Below are 6,000 nucleotides of genomic sequence, written 5' to 3'. Positions count from 1 at the left end.
ACAGTGAGGAGGCCAGCAACCATTGATAGTGCCACTTTTCAGGGCAACCTTCGATGGGGACCCAGAGAAGCTGATCTTCTTCCTCAACCAAGTGCGCTCTCACTTGAACCGCTGTGCCTATTTCTATCAGAACCCAGCCACTATGGTTGACGTGATTGCGTCCAGCTTGGAAGGAGAAGCATCCAAGTAGCTGAACAATTTATATAACGAGCAGGTATCTGAGTTGGAGGACCTCCATATCTTCCTCCTAGTACTGAGAGAAAGGTTTGAGGACCCATCCATTGCCCTCAAAGTGGAGGAACAAGTCCACAAGATAAAGCAAACTGGCAGGCCTGCACTGGAATACATATGAGAGTTTTGCAAAATAGCCGGTCGGATAGAGAGGTGGCCCGAGCAATCCCTAGTCCATCACTTCAAAGAGGGACTAGACAACCATCTCTCCCAGGCCTGTATCTATTGAGCAGTACCTGATCAGCTGCAAGAATGGTACCAGGCAGCAGTAAGACTGGACATTCAGGTCACCTGGTATAAGAGGTCACTCCCCACCTGAAGCCAAGTCGAGACCAGAGCAACTCAAACAGCAGCTACCCCCCCACAAAACCCTTCAACCAGTGCAGGTACTGAAAATCCCAGGCCACCTGCAGGTCCACTGATCAAGTGTTTCCGATGTGGACAACAGGGACATTGAGCAGCAAATTGTCCAGTCCCTTACCCTCAGCAGCAGAGTAGATCAGGACCAGCAGCTAGAAACAAACCCATCCAGCAGCCAACGAAAGAGAAATCTAATTGGATCACACAGGAACCTGTTGCCCAAGTCATGTCCCCCATGCAGGATAGTGCCAAGACCTAAGCTGGACCCGCCGCCACTCTACCCTCCTACGACAGCGACGATGAAGGAGAGAACGACCCAATGTTGAGTCAACACATCCCACCTTTCTCGCTACCTGCCAAACTCATAATCCCTAAGATGGGGGCACAGGTAGATTAAAAAGTGCTAGTCGACTCTGGATGCTCCCGGTGTGTTATTAGCTTGTCATTTGCCATGAAAATGGGAATACGAGGAAGGCTGCTCTCCAAACCCGTGAGATTTGAGTAAGCTGATGGCTCCCTAATGGGGGGAACTTTAGTCACTTTAGAAATAGGTGAGCACTGGGAGTTCATTTGTTTCCTGGTGGCTCCAAAAATGACTGAGACTGTGAGGTTACCTATAGGACCCAAGCCCCTCCCTTAATGCAAGGGACGTTACAGGAGAGTTTAGCCCACCCAATGAGCTAGCGCCCAACGACTGACCAAAATGTTCCTGAAACACATCTACCAGCTGCATGGCGCATCTAAATGAACAATTTCGGACAGGGGGGTGCAGTTCACAGCTAAGCTTTGGAGAAGTTTTCTTAAACTAATTGGATCATTTCAAGGTCTATCATCTGCTTTTCATCCATCTACTAATGGGGCGGCTGAATCCGCGAACTCAATAGTGGAGCAATATCTCAGATGCTATGTTAGCTACCAACAAACAAACTGGACTGACCTCCTCCCTTACACAGAGGTGGCTTACAATAACTCTGTTCACAGCAGCACTGGCTTCATGCCTTTTAAAGTAGCCACAGGAAAAGAGTTCAGCTTGATACCTGAATACCCCCAGGCGCCCTCATCTCAGACACTTGATCAATGGGTGAGGGGGAGGGAAGAAGTTTGGAATATCATGAAAACTGCTTTAAAAACGCTTCTGAGACCTATAAAAAGCAGGCAGATAAAAAAGGGCTCCTCAAAGAACATTACAAGTTGGGGAAAAGGTTTATCTGTCAACTAAATATTTACATCTCAGATCACCTAGTAAGAAGTTAGGACTGAAGTTCATGGGACCTTTCCCCATTGTAAAGATCATTAACCTGGTTACAGTGGAATTAAAACTCCCTAAGCTCTTAGGAAAAGTTCACCCTGTTTTCCATTGCAGCCTGTTGAAACCTTATCGGGGTTCCACTTTAAGACCTCCCCCTAAGAAGGCACCCAGACCCCTCATAGTGGCAGGACAGACTCACTATGAAGTAAAGCGTATTCTTGATTCTAGAATTATTGCAGGGAAATTGCAGTACTTAGTACAATGGAAAGGATATTCGTTGTCTGAGGCCACTTGGGTGAAGTCTGACGTGAAAGCTGACAGACTATTTAATAGGTTCTATAAGAAACACCCTAATAAACTGAAAGGCAATCCCTAACCTGTTCTTTCATTTACATTCCAGGATTTGTCCTTTTTGTAAGGGGGGGCATGGATGTCAATGCTGCTAACATGTTTTTGCATTGAGAATAGATGGAAATGTAGCCATTTTTTCCCCTTTGCTTTTAGAGTTAGATGTTGCTAGTTGGGGCATGTGAATGAGAGTCCCGCTAGACATAACAACACTAAACCTAGCGTGAGAATCAAGGTTATTGAGCCCAGAGCTGATAAAGAATTGGAGAGCTGGAGAGGAAGCCCGCGCTTCAAGCTAATTGGGGAATGTGATTTATGACTGTTAATTGGAGGAGGGAATTGTGCTTTGATACTATGTGCCCAGAGGAGGGGAATTCAGTTTTTGGCTTCGATTATGTAAGTGCCAATATTATGCAGTCAGAGACCTTTCCAAAAGGCCACTGTAGAGGAGAAGGCCTCTGACTGCAAAATGCAGCCTGGGGATGCTGCAGAAGAAGTGGGCCAATAAGGAGAGGCCTGGCTGCAAGATAAGTGAATGCAGGGTGCGTGGGGCAGTTCCACACCTCCACCCTTATCCTAGCTTGATTTTTAGATGTGTGCCTTGCCCCAAAACTAAGGGTTCTTTGGGGGTAGGGGTTATATTAGGCCCACCCCCCAAAATCAATCTAGGGCTTATTTTCGGGGTAGTTCTTACTTTCAGGGAAACACGGTAGCAGCAACAGCTTTGAGATTAGATTGTTCAGAGGTTTTCTAAAGAACAAAGGTTAATTAATATAAAGAAAATTATGATTTCTCTAATTGTTTTCCATTGGATTCAGTGACATTTCAAAAACAAGGAAATTAAAGATATTATGAAAAAAAGTTTGACTTTATTCATTTCATTCCTGCTATTTTGAAGGACTCATTTATAGCTCTATCTGCTTCTGAAAACTTTTGATACCTTCAAGAGTAAAAATAGATGCATGAGTTACTATATGCTTCCTTTAACTATGGTTTTGTTGTTTTTTATGGTTCAGATGAATTGGACAATAATGTTAGACTTTCTATTAGCAAAGAGTTAGGGTTTGTCATGCATAAGTTTAAGAGGACCATCTTTCACAGTGCAACATCCATTGGCATCTAGCACAAATAGCAACAGCAAACAACAACGACACAATGTGTTTCATAATATAAATCCCTGCCTTTCATATTAGCTCATTCCCCTGCTCCACAACCACATCAATGAAATTCACTCCCGCCATTTTTTTAATGCAGGATATAATCACCGTTGCTACTTCTGAGGGATCTCTCTTCTCCCATGTACACAAGCTCACCACAGAATTGTACCCTGTGAATTGCCATCTTTAAGAGCACGGAGAACCTGGTCTTTTATTCTAGGTATCACAACAGTTACAGAAGAGCAATCCTTCTCCTCCTTCAATCAGGTCCTATCATTTACTAACAGTGGTATCCAACAATATGTGTGGCTGAAGCAATCCCACCAGAGATTGGTTCTCTGCTGAGAGTCCAACTATTCTTAGCACTCACTGTATGGATAGCAATGGAAACAGATGGCAATGGAACTCCTTGATTTGTATAGAAACAGCAATTGCAAAGAAGTCCTGGTATTATGGTATTGACAGAATTGGAAGAATGAGTTATCAGACATCACAAATGTATTTGTGATCTTGTATGGTACATGTTGCCTCAGCAATGCTGAACAATGTCACTATGACTTATGCATGACAAAGTCCAAGCCAACAGATGTGATAATGGAGTGGCTGGTGTCTAGTGATGGCCATGACCCAGACCTTGTTCATATGCATGGCATTGAGTGGCTGCAGGCAAGTGGGGATGGGCATCTTCGTGCAGTGTTGACATGTGTATCCCACATACATGGTAGCCCTGCAGTTTCTACTTGGAGTCTTGGCACACCTTCTCCATGGATTCCAGATCCTAAAGCACAACACACAATGTGCATTCCTGAATGGCAATAGTTTGCAGTGCACCACCATGGAAGACCCCACACAGAGCAAGGCAGAGATGCTGTGTAAATTTGCCCTCATTTGTAAAACAGTAAGTTTCTACCTACTGAGCATTAATTGAACAAAGTGAGAGGTAATGTAACATTTTAGTGCCTTCAAGTCAATCTTTACTCCTGGTAAATCCTTGCAATTTCTCTGGCAGAATTTTGGAAGTGATTTGCCATTGCTTTCTTACTAGGGTTAAGAGAGAATGATTGGCCCAAGGTTTCTCAGCTGCCTTTGTGGCAGTTCACAAACTCCTGGTTTCTAGCCTGATCCTTTAACCAGTACACCAACTTGGCACTGTCAGTGTAATAAATGGGTTTTTAAAAAGGTAACACATCATTTTATTCCACCTTTATTATTTTTATAAATAACTCAAGGAGGTGAACACTCACAATGCTCCTTCTTCCTCCTATTTTCCCCATAACAACCCTGTATTATGAGTTGGGCTGAGACACAGTGACTGGCCTAAAGTCACCCAGCCGGTTTTCATGTCTAAGGCGGGGCTAGAACTGACTCCTAGTGTTCAACCATTATATGGTTAAGGTATCATGCTGGCTGGTGAATTCTGGTAGCTGAAGTCCACAAGTCTTAAAAGTTGCTAAGTTTGAAGACTTTGTGCACTAGACTAAGGAATTTCTAATTGTCGCTTTTAGTCCCTGTTAAACCCGGATTTCGTCACTAGGCTATCTAGGCTGCTGTAGAGCTTTAATTGATTCGAAAGCGATGCTGCTCCCCGCTGTGCTTTCCCGCAGCCGTCGCTAGGAGGCCTCTGACGAGAAAAATGTCGCCTCCAAGACATTTCGCAGGTAGCTCGGTGCTGCGCGCCGCAACCCCCAGCAAGGAAAATGCCGGAACTTTTTCATGTTGTAAAATCCTCTCGGTCGCTGAAACGCCCAGCCCGCGGGGTCTTTTGGAAGGCTGCTAAGCGAACTTCTCGTCGCCCTCCGACACAAAAGCCTTCTTTAGCCAGCCTGTTGTGCTTGTCCTCCTCGGCAAAACAGCAGCAGGGGAAAAGGCCCTCGTGAAACCCTGCGGCCAAAGAGCCGGAAGGAGCTGGCGCTGCCTGGAAGGGGAACAGGGAGGTTTTTTTCTTTTTCTTCCTTGCCGTGGCTCAACCTCTCCTTTTCTTGGCGCCTTGGAATCGTCAAGTTTACTGTTTGCAGCTCCTTTCCTCGTATAAAACTGGCTCCAACTGGACCGCTTCTAAGAACACCGAGCGCAAAACTACATTCAAAGGAGCAGTTTTCTGAAAGGTGGCCACTATTCTCAGTGGAAAGGCGCTACTCCCATTGTGAAGAAGATGGTGCTCGCGACTTTCCTCTAAATGTTGAAGAAAACTTTTCGCTATTGTCCTCGGCTCATTTGGGAAGGACGATTGTCCAGATCGAGATTTCCTTTTTAAAACAAAAAAATACCCATGTTTCAAATCACCCCTTTTCCTGTTGGCAAGAGCCCCCCTCCTATCCGAAACGGAATCTCGTATCATCTGGAGAAAGTGAAAAATGCCCTCAGTGACTTCCTGCCTTTCTCTTCGGGCTCTGGTCTCTGGCATTTCCCTTGGGGAAAACTGCCGCGGTTTGTTTCCGTGAATCTATTAGGCGCGCGCAAAGCAACTAAGCCAACAGCCGTGAAAGCACGAATAAATATTTTATGCTTTGAGGGAGCTGTATCTAGTCCAGTCAAGCGAGTCTAATTTCCTGGGGTCGCTTGCTCGCTCGCTCTTCTCCCTTTGGGTGATTTGGGCTTCTCTTTCAAAGAAAGAAAATGAGAGCCTGAACTCTGGAAGAGGAGGAGGAGCCAGGG

This window comes from Vipera berus (genome assembly GCF_964194415.1).
Source record: "Vipera berus genome assembly, chromosome: 4".
NCBI lineage: Eukaryota > Metazoa > Chordata > Lepidosauria > Squamata > Viperidae > Vipera > Vipera berus.
Note: the sequence above shows the minus strand (reverse complement) of the source record.